Here is an 11,277-nt window from a genome sequence, read left to right as displayed (position 1 = left end):
TCTTTCTGATTATTTTTCTTTTTGGCTCAGTCTTTTTATTGTAATTTTTTTCTAACTTGACACCGTAGCTGTCCTTGGATCAGTCTTTTATTACTGACAGATTGCTTAAGTTGACACTTGAGAATAATAAAAAAAAAAAAAGTTTTCTCAAATTTTGACCTGTAGCATGAAATTGGTTCATTCTCTACCATTTGTCACATGCGCTACCCGAGAGAGGGAAAACTTGAGAAATGTAAGGAATGTGTCAGGGCAGGAGAGGTTTCCCTGATGTGTTGAGGGAAAGTGATGATCCACTGGTCTTGCTGAGGGCTCCACTTGCCCCCAGACAGTGACCTGTGCTGACAGACATCCGAGGACTGTGGTATAAACCAGCTTTTTCACTGTGGAAACTGGTAGAAAACCAGTAAAGCGTATGACCTCGCTGCACTTTGCAGACCAGAGAAGACAAAGAGATCCACACAAAGCATTTCAAGGCTCACTCCAAGATCTGTTAGGTTTGGTTAGCCATCATGTATTGAATATACTGGTAATAGGTTCATATTTATTTACAACTAGCCCATCATTTTGTTAAGATGAAGTTTGAGTGGGATTATTGGTTTTATTTTTTTTTAAATATCTCAATTTATCTGCCATAGTTGAGCAAGTTGTTAATTTGGTGACGGCTAAACAGAAACGCAGACCTCGGCGTGCCCAAGTGTTCCGCGTTATTTGTAGGAGAGCAGTGAAAATAGTGCCTTGCAAAAACATTTTTACTCCCCTCTTTCAGATTTTCAGAAGCAACTTATACATTCAGATGCCCCTTTAACCAAAGCAGCACAGATTCAGACGTCGATTCTGTTTAGGAGCTTGGTTTTTTTTTCTCCCCCTGCTCACTCTTTAATGTCTATTTGCCTCTGCTGCATCCTGGAAATGATTAGTTCAGCTTGGTGAAATGATGCAACTAATTCCCATGATTGTTGATAATGAGTCTGCCTTTGAAGTTGGACTCTGACAGGAGGTTAATATGAAATGGCATTCATTTTAGAACATAATTACTAGCAATGAGGCAGACGGGATGGCCAGAGGTTTGTTGCTGGGGCTTGAGTGAATTCGGAGTCATCTTTGTCTTCAAATAAATTTCATTATGGAATTCTTTGAGTGTGCATTAAACCTGTTGTTTTTTTCTTGTCTGTTGTGTAGCTTTTTCATAAAAAAAAAAACAGGTAATTAAGGAGCTACTTTGACAGGTGCATTAGAGCAATTAGTATTTTCTATTCAGTTTACAAAGAGCCACGAGTGTGGCCTCCTTTTATTTAGTACAATTAAGAATGAATTAATTTAAGTAATAGCTGCAGATAACTGTGTTGCATGAAGTATCCACATCTTCCTCCAAACCAGTCTCAGAAGAACTCTGGGTTTTTTTTTTTTTTTTTTTTTGCTCCTGTAAGAAAACATCCAGATAACCACATCTGTGGTCGTGTGACTGAGCTCTGGTTTCCAACCGCTGAAGCTCTGCAGACAGTTTGGCTCTACATGAAACCGTTACATGACAATTAAAATGGGTGATTGTGCTGCAACAGCCTGTCAGGTGCATTTAACCCAACCACAAAGGGCTCTTATGTTCACTCAAGAGGGCATGGATGACCTTCAACCAGACACCTTATCTCTCAAGACTAATGTCCAATATTATATGAAGCTGATGATACCGTCCTTTACGGGCTGCGGAGAAATGGGGGAAATCACATGATGTGTCAGGAAAAAAATTGACAACGATACGTGTTCTGGTTTGTCTTTTATTTCATTGCAACTCACTGCAGATGATTGACACAATGCTATATTGCTGTTTCTTCTTGCTTTAACAGTATGCATTTATAATTCCATAAAGTATAAAGAAGCAGGGGGCTGGTGAGGTATCAACTATCCAAATTGGAAATCTGACCAGGAGAGCTCATCAAGATTTCTGTTGCCTCACTGGGAACTTAGAAATTCAGACATCCGTGTTGAACTGGTTTTTAGTGAATTAATTATTGCTGATTATTCATGCCACACATCACTGAAAAGTTTGTATAACATAATAATAGAATATACAAAATAATCTTCCCTGGTATAACAATACACAATATCTATTTGTTGATTATATTTCATAATGATACTCTGCAAGGAAACTTAGGAAACAGTAGAGTAAAACAGTAGAAAATATGCCTGTACAGTTAACAGAAAATATACCTGTAGCCCTGTAGTTGAAGAAATGTTACATTCTACCTATGGATTTATTGTCTACATCATCTACTGAGTTGTGGAGATCCCGAGGCTGTGAGTGCCTTTATCTCTGCTAAACAATGTCTCAGTGGAAGCCCCACCATAAGTTTATCATTTGTGTTATAAACCGTCAAGTCTACATCTGCACATTTGATTACCTTTGTTCCATAGCACAAGGGTTTTTAGGCAAAGATAATGGTGGTTTCCTCATAATTTGGAACAAACCTCTGTTCTTCTTTCATTTAAGGTGGTTACATGATGAAGATGGGCCAAAATCCTGGTCTTGTCTTCACTAAATGCTTTTTTTTTTCCAGTAAATCCAAGCAGGGGAATATAAATCTGACCCTGTCACTTGGACATGGCTGTGGCCTTCCACAGCACCTCATTCCAAGTTGCCCCTGCCCCAGGGAGGCTTTTAAAGAGCTTTGGTGGGCAAGAAAATATCTTCACAAGAGCCTTGTAGTTACATTAGAGCCTAATTAGACGACGAAGCTCAAGGCCATGAAACCCACTGCTAGGTGTCACACTCACAGACATCCATCTCTGTCCAGGCCCGTCAGGCAGAGAGCACAAGGCTGTATGGTGAAGGGGGCTCTCTCCCAAATCCGAAAATCTCCAGGCATGACAAGAGGGTCAAGGATTTTTGGGTTTGAGGTTTCATTTTATGGAGATTTTTCATTCTATAGATGAAAAGCGTGGCATTGGTGTTTTTAAAATCAGGCCTCTAGAATCATTAAACCAGATAAATTTGATCATTTACTGCATTCTGTCAATGAAACATGTGGTATGCTGGATTACATCAGTAAAATATATTTTAAAAAAATCATGTGAAAATATCTGAGTGTACAGCTTATGATGATATTTTGTTCATGGTTCCTAGGTGAAGAATCGTACTACTGTTTATTGAATGAAACCATATAGTTTGTGTTTTGGGTTTTCACTGAAATATCTCATCAATTTTGGATTGATTAATGGGAAATTACATGTGGAAACTCATGTCTCCCTCAAGATGAACTGAACTAACTTCAAGGCACTTCAACAATTAATTATGTCTGCGCTGTCCTGAAAGTTACATGTCAAGATAACCATGAATCGCTCACTCAGAAAGGTAAATTGTGGAAGTTAGTGCTTCAGAGGATAAGAAGGGCAACACTCAGATGCGCTTTCGTGTCACCTGTCAAAGTGATTAATGTACGTATAAAGAAGACGAGGCCAGTCAGGGCAGCCGAGTCATGTTTGAAAATGTACGGCCCAGAGCTACCAGATCTAAAGGTGAACATACACATAAAATGTCTATGAGCTTTGTTTGGCCATCAAAGAACACAAGTTGGGTTTTTTGTTACGCCGATTGAGATGTTCAAGTTTTCAAGTTTTGTTTCAATTAAGTGTTTAAGGTGTTGCCAGCAAAAAACAGATGGTTTCTATTGATGAAGAACACCTTTCCCATGTATAGGGTGTCATGGACCAAGACTGGGTTGTTCATTTCCTCAAGGGATGAAACCACAAGCACTTAGGCATAACTGATCCATATCCTCTAGAAAGTTCAGCGCATCACAAAGCATGCTCCATTTGAAAACATAGAACCTGTTGCATTGTACGGACGATTTTGCGGTCAGCTTTAGAGTGACAGGCAGTTTTTTTAGGTGTCCAAAAATAAAGGGAGGGCACATCCCAGGGGGTACTTTGGAAAACAGTATGTTGTTATCCCTATTTAAACTGAAATCAGATTGCAGGCTTTTTGAGGCCAGCCTCTGTGTACGCTCTCTGTGACTATGAAACTCCCTGTGTTGTTTAATGGGTTCATAGCCACAGGGCAAGGGTTACAGTTTGTCCTTCCTGCAATTAGCATTCACGGTTAGCTTAGCAGAACTAATGCACCACATCTTTGAGGCTCAGGTTTCCTCTGCACCTCTGAGTGACTGCGGGCAAGATTTAACGGACTGCGTGTATCTATTTCAACCTGCCTTAGTGGATGTTATTGGCAAAATCCCCTGAAGAATACCGGTTCAAGAAAACTATTATCACCCAATTAAGTGTTGGTGTCACGCTGTTACTCTTAGGAAAGTAAGAGGAGACGGATAAACTCTTGCATACAACGTGGCGATGAAGCCGAGGGTTATGCAGCTACAAGACTATTAACAGAATGGATGGAAGAGCTGCATAACCAGATCAGTATGCCTCATTTCCACTTCTTTGTCAGTCCGTATTTGCTCCTCGAATAATTCTCACATATTGCGTCATATCAAAGTTAAGTAATTTTTTTCATGTGTAATTTGCCCTGTCACATCTGGGCATTTGGGTCAAGACACCATGAACTCATGGAGGTGTTCAACAGACAGGAACATTAACACCAAAGCTATTGTGGTAACAGTTGTGAGCCAAAGGGATCTCATGAGTCTGAAGTGACACTGCTATTAAAATGAAGCAGCTTTGAGCTGTATTCTGCCATTTATCTTTCTTTGTGTTGAGTAATATTGCATTGTACTCATGAATTCACGGTTCATGCAGGTTGACTGTATTATTTTGTTGGAGAACTACAGAAAGTATGTAGGCTGCAATGTGGACTGTGGGACTCTCAGTGAGTGACTTCATCCTTTACATTAGTGGAAGAAAATGGTAACGTCAGAGGTATATTCAAAAACTGATAAACGATTAAAGTGTATTCAAATAAAAAAAATGATCTCATTCAAATTACAAATTTTTCTATTTGATTTGAATTAGATATACCATAGAATAAAAATAAATATAGAATGCACTGACATATAGATATAGCAGAATCACAGAGTAAAGTACAGCTTGAGAGAATAACCATTTATATGTCTACATTTATAAAGATCAGGTTGGTTGTATGGCTGGAAAATTATTGTGATTAGATTTAAAACCAACCAATGACACAATCCCATCCTCACATACTGTACATATGACCAGTGTTTTTGGGTAAAACAGAAGCAACTCATTTTATAACAATTTCGATTGCTCAGATTTAATGTCTCCACTCATTATGGATGTGGCAAAGTATTTTTTTGACCATGTGCTTGAACTCCAACCTGTGGCTAAGCAAGGAAAAATCTATGGTATTGAATATAAAATACATTTCCTAAGTGCGTTCCGTCTGAGTGATCAGTGATTGCGGTGCATTATGGAGCCAAATCAATGACACAAAAAAGAGGTGCTTTCATAAACAGCTTTTGATTATTGGACATTATTAACTATTCTGAATTCGGTAAAGTGAAAAAGTGTTTCGCCCATCGACTCAGATGGAGATTAGGCCAACTAATGTGAACGCAGAGATCAATTTGCACATCTAATAATGTTTCTGTATGTACTGCAGCAGGGTAATGAGAAGTCCGGTACTAATTCATCATCGTCCACACATTATATTATTATTGATGGCTCTTGCCTTGGGCAATTCCATTTGTTTTTCAGTTTTGTGACGGGCAGCAGAATGCTGGATGGAGCTTTACTCTGCAGCTCTGCCAGCAGCATCACACGCAGAACCCTTTTTACTTATGTATTGATCATCGTGCCTCTCAATAATCTGGCACCTGACACATTTCACAACATTATGTGGAACAGGTCAGAGGACAGTGCTAATGAAACAGCGTGATGGATGTTGTTATTCCCAGCATTAACCCGCCATTTATGTGCGCATAACTGCAACCCCTACAGAGCCTGCTGGGATTGCTCTACAAATAAAGACCTGACCATTCATTTGAGGTGGTCCAAAAGCATGCAAGTGACATTATATTAGAGTTGCAGCGCAACGAGCATTTTGCAGGTTGCTTTAGTTGTCACATATAGTTAATGTAACTGTATTCTTCTTAAATCAGTAAGAACAATATGTTCAGATTAAATTAAAATTAAATAGATTGGAATCTTCAAAAAAAAAAAAAAAAGGAAATTAACCACACACACGAGTTTCATTTTCATGTCTGGCAGAGAACAGCAGATTTCTTTTTCTTTTTTTTGTCTCGATTTTTGTGGCATCTTAAAAGAATAAAGAAGCAAAACTACATGATAAAAATCACACTGTGTCCATGCACTCTGAGCAAAATCATGAGAGAGGTCTGAAACACCAGGCGTAAAGTGAGCTGTATAACTGCGTACTCTCTGCTCCGCTACCTCTCCACTATACATCCATCCCGCCCGACTAATGTATCCCTCTCAATAGCTGGGTACGAGAGGAGAAAAGACTGCTTGTGTGAAGCACAGAAAGCCCCACCGTGGCCACGTTTCCAACAGTAATTGGCAAGAAAGCTTCATTTCATTCGCCCTTGTGTATCTTTTGTTGGTCTGTAGGTTTTTACAAGTGCAGTGCCTTTGAGGGTTGCTTCACAACCTGGCTAATTTCTGCAGCCTGCAGTTGCCATTCTGCCTATTTCTTTATTTTAATTACACAATGGTACAATTTTTTCTTTCTTTCCGCATGAAAAACTGATATAGCATTAAATAGAGTTCTGATGATGCTAAATATTGAACGTCTGCATGAGGTGGAAAAAATTTTAACTCATCTTAATTCTGCTGCTTTCACACTCTGAGAGCTTTACGGCCGTTCACCGCTGTAGTGGTGACAGGACAGAGGTCGGTGGGCATAAAAGGGATTGCTTGTCTCCTTTCATCATCACATTCTAGTGGTTGTATAAAAGCCTGCAGAATGTAGGGTGTAGTTGTATTTTAGCCACAATTACACTTTATCCTATTGTAAAATGCATTCAGAGATTTTTGACTGTGTTTCATTGGTCCATTATTCTTGTGAGCCCTCTTAACCCTCTCACACATGAGTTCTGTATTAACCCATTAAGAGCTCAGGCGTCCTCTGAAAATGGAGCTGGTATACCCATATGTTTTATCAGGTCTTAATGGGTTAAACACAGCTGTTTAACTACTATTTGCTTTTGAAATTCAGCCACTGTAGATTTTATTCAGGATTATTTCTCCTCTTATGTTTCTTTGACTGCACCATGAAAACTAAGCTAAGCCTTTACCGCTGTATTACTGTTGTATGGCAGTAGCTTCCAACTGTTTTTGCTTTATGCAAATTCCTCTGACAGACTGTTTAATCAATGAGTATTTTTTTTTCTTTAGGACTGTTGCAGATTTTTCACTGATCATCTTTTCACCCTATAAGGAATCCTGGCCCCATGGTTTGAGAACTCCATTCACCCTAAGAAGTGGAATCAGCAGTTGCATTTCCTGAATGAAAAATGTTCACGGCGGGGTTTCATGGGTTCCACTATTTGTTTAAAAGCTACTGGGTGGCTTCACATAATATGTGATAAAGTGATAGAATTGATCTAAGTACAGTTACATATCAGTTTAACTTTAACCACTTGGTTATTTTCATTTCATGACACTTTCTGCTCCCATTCCAAATTTCAGAGGGAAGCAATCCTCTGAAATTTAGCTGATTAGGACCTGATAAAATAAAGATTTCTTTGGAAAAGCACTGTAAAAATATAGTTGATCAAAAATAGGAGATTATTTTGATAATCTTTTACACAATTTTAATGGGCTCCACTCTCACCAACTACATAAAAAAATGCCCATAATTGAATTTTTTTTTTTTAGTTAATATCAAGTACACCACACTGTAAATGTCCTCTGTATCAAGTGGAAATCGTATTTAACTATTCATTCAATATTTATTCCACAAGACAATTATGTTTTCCAGACAATGTATCTTTATGCTTGTGATGACCTCTGACTTCTCTCAAGCACAACAAGGTTTGACAGTTGTTTGTTTTCGTGTTGTCAGCTTTGGATGAACTGCCATTTACTTTGATACAGATATTCACAACCCTTGAAAGACGAATTCTAAAATTCTCCCTGGTTTGTCCTGGGATTTCTGAGCAAATACTTAAGCAAAATGATAGCATTCCCATCGTCTTTACTGTACTTTGGGTTTGTCTTATTTACATTTTAGGATTCTGATATGCTAAACTGAAGTGTTGAATATGGTAAACATTACACCCGCTAAAAACCTGCATTGTAGCATTCAGCTCAAGTCGGTTTCTAAATGGCAAGCGTGGTTGTAGACTCTCAAAAAATGTGTTTGTCAGTAATGTGAGAAGTGCAGAAATAGTCTATATTTGTGGTTAAAATGAAAATCTCTATGGTGAATATCTCAAAAACTTGGGCAAAGAAAGATAACATATCTCATTTAAGTGAGAAAATCAGCTTTTTCAAAATGTTGGCTTTTATGGTTCAGCCTTAGCTATTCAGGAAAAGCACATTTGTGAAATTGAAAGAGGTTGTTATTACAGTCAGATAAGAGATGCAGAGGGATGTGTAGAATTAATGGCTGAATAAAAAATCACAGGTAGTTTCAGACATTTTAGTGTTCATGCTGGGGCACAGTCAGAGTCATTCCTGACTGTTTTCCCCACTTACAGTAAATTTAGCTTTTCCTGTAGGGTTAGACTCTCAGTGCAGCACAATTTCATCTCTAGAGCCCTTTACAGATGAAACAGGTTTGCATCTCAGAAAATATTACGCTTAAAAAGAGCGTTTTGACATCAGCCTGGTCACAACCTTTGAGCTAGTCGAGTTGAAGCAGCAAAGTCACAAAGGAAGGAGTGTTTGCATAATGGGGTCAAACTGTAGAACATGTTCAATGCTGAAATTTGGCTGACAAATTATAATTGTGTTTAAGCAGCTGAAAGGAGTTTCAGCTGCAACATTTTGGACAGGAAACGGCCATGTTCTGCATAAGCATACGTACAGTGCTGTGGTGCAATGAGTTGCTGTTCCTACAAATGACATCTGACAGAGATCTGTCCTTTGTGGCCAGGGTGCTGTGTTCTTACAGAGAAAGGGTCAAATAAGTCAGCTGACCTGGCAACGCTGGGGATTGTGCTGAATGGCCAGAGGTCGGAGTTTAACACCTGTTGTTCCTGCAATTGATAGTCTTTTTCACTTTACTTCCTGGACATACTGTTTACCAACAAAGCATGCACCTTACAGATGATAAGAGCCCTCAGCTTTAGGTTACTTACTATATATGTGTGTTCTGCAGAGGACAAGTGTATGTTTACTGCTGATTCTATTCTACCATGGATTCACCTCAACTTGATATCTAGCTGGATTTCCATTTCAACAGAACCCTCATTGATTCAGTATCCAGAGGAATTGCAGCCTGGATCAGTTTACCTTGTTACCTTGTCACAGTGTGTTCTGGTCTGATCTCCATGTCCATTTCCGCTCAGCTTCCCCTCCCAGTCACCACCATGCTGCTGTACAGGGTTTTCTTTGTCCCTGTGGCCAGTCATCCATCCTTAATCTCCAGTCTTTTACCATGCTGGAGACATGCTGCATGCTTTCAAAGAGCACAGTGAGCTGTTGATGGATGCCCTCCATCTCCTTAATAAGGCTTTGAAGAAACCTTGTGGCCCACTAGTGACAAATGACTGTATATGAGGTTCACGAATACAAATCCTCCACCGGTCTCCTTGGATGCGAGGAGAAATCTATAGCTCTTGGGAAACAGTCAAATACTATGTATAGTTCTATCCATATAAGGCTGCTAACAAATGCATACAGTCATGTCTTTCAATACTTTTAAGTATTTATGCAACAGGACATGATTAGAAAAAAAATCTGGTCCTTACCCAGATCTTAAAATTGGATAAATACAACCTAAATTTAATAACAATACACGGTATGTTACACCATGTCATGCCAAACTAAATCCACCCTTACAGCTTGGAATATGAAGGGCAAGTAGTAGCCAGGTGCTGCTAATCAAAAGCACTTGATTAAGTGTGAGGACCTCCAGACAAGCAGAAGTTTTAACAGTTTGCTGGTCTGGAGCGTTCAGGTCTGTGATAACACAATGTCAAGGAGGAAGAACATCGGCAGTGATCTTAGAGAAACACATGTTGCTGCCAATTAACTTGGGAAGGGTTTTTAAATCCATTTCAAGCAATTTGGAGTCCATCATTTGACAGTGAAAATGATTTGGTACAAGTGGAGGTCATTCCATAGAGCGTTTTGGTTATCTTCCCAGGAGTGGACTCAGGTCAGAACAGGCAAAGCTCAGAGAAACTGAAAAACTAAAGAGCGACATGACTCTATAGGTGTCAGCTAGCATCTTGGGGGGTTAGGGTTAGTGTTTAAGTTTATGACAGTACAACAAGAAAAAGACTAAACATGTATGACTTATTTGGAAGGTTTCCCAGAAAAACAGTGGCACGGCTTGAGTGGGCAAAGTTAAATCTGAACATACCACAAGACTTCTGGCACAAAGTGCTGTGGACAGATGAGACCAAAGTGGAGATGTTTGGCAATAATGCGCAGTGCCATATGCACAGTGCATATCAGCAAAAACACCTCATACTAACCCTCTAGCATGGTGATGGAAGAGGGATGATTTGGGTACCTTGCAGTTATTGAGTCGACTGTGAACTCCTCCTGTATACCAAAGTCATAGCTAATAGTTCGGATGAAACTGGATGATGATTTCAGCACAGCAGCAAATCTACAACTGAATTAAATAGGGAAGAATCAAGGTTTTGCAATGGTCAAGTCAAAGTTGAGACCTCAACATGATTGAAATGCACGGTGGAGGAATCTCTCAACAGCTGTGCATACACAAACGAAGACCTCAGAGAACTGAGGTAACGTTGTAAAGAAGAGTGGGCCGAAATTCCTCCACAATGATGATGGAGACTTTTGGAGTGTCTTGGGATATACTGTCTGCTCAGACAGCAAAGCTTCATATAGATAGAGCTCTACAAGACAGATGGCAAACAATCAAAGCATTCAGCAAATGCAGCCAAGGAGCTTTTTAGGTAAGCAAAATTAAATATTTTGTGTTAACTTTGTTATTCTCAACCTGATTGAATAGCATTTCTCTTTGTGAAGACCCACAAACAAATCACAAGACACCCGTATCAAAGGCCTGGCAAAGCATCACAATGGTGGAAACCAATTCTTTGGCGATGTCTATGGGTTCCAAACTTCAGGCAATCTTTGTCCTGAGTCCTTTCCAAACAAAGTACTTAAACCTTACATGTTGGTGCGACACAGTGGAGGGTGAGG

The sequence above is a fragment of the Odontesthes bonariensis genome, chromosome 23, assembly GCF_027942865.1.
Source record: "Odontesthes bonariensis isolate fOdoBon6 chromosome 23, fOdoBon6.hap1, whole genome shotgun sequence".
NCBI classification, from domain to species: Eukaryota; Metazoa; Chordata; class Actinopteri; order Atheriniformes; family Atherinopsidae; genus Odontesthes; species Odontesthes bonariensis.
This window is presented reverse-complemented; position numbering follows the sequence as displayed.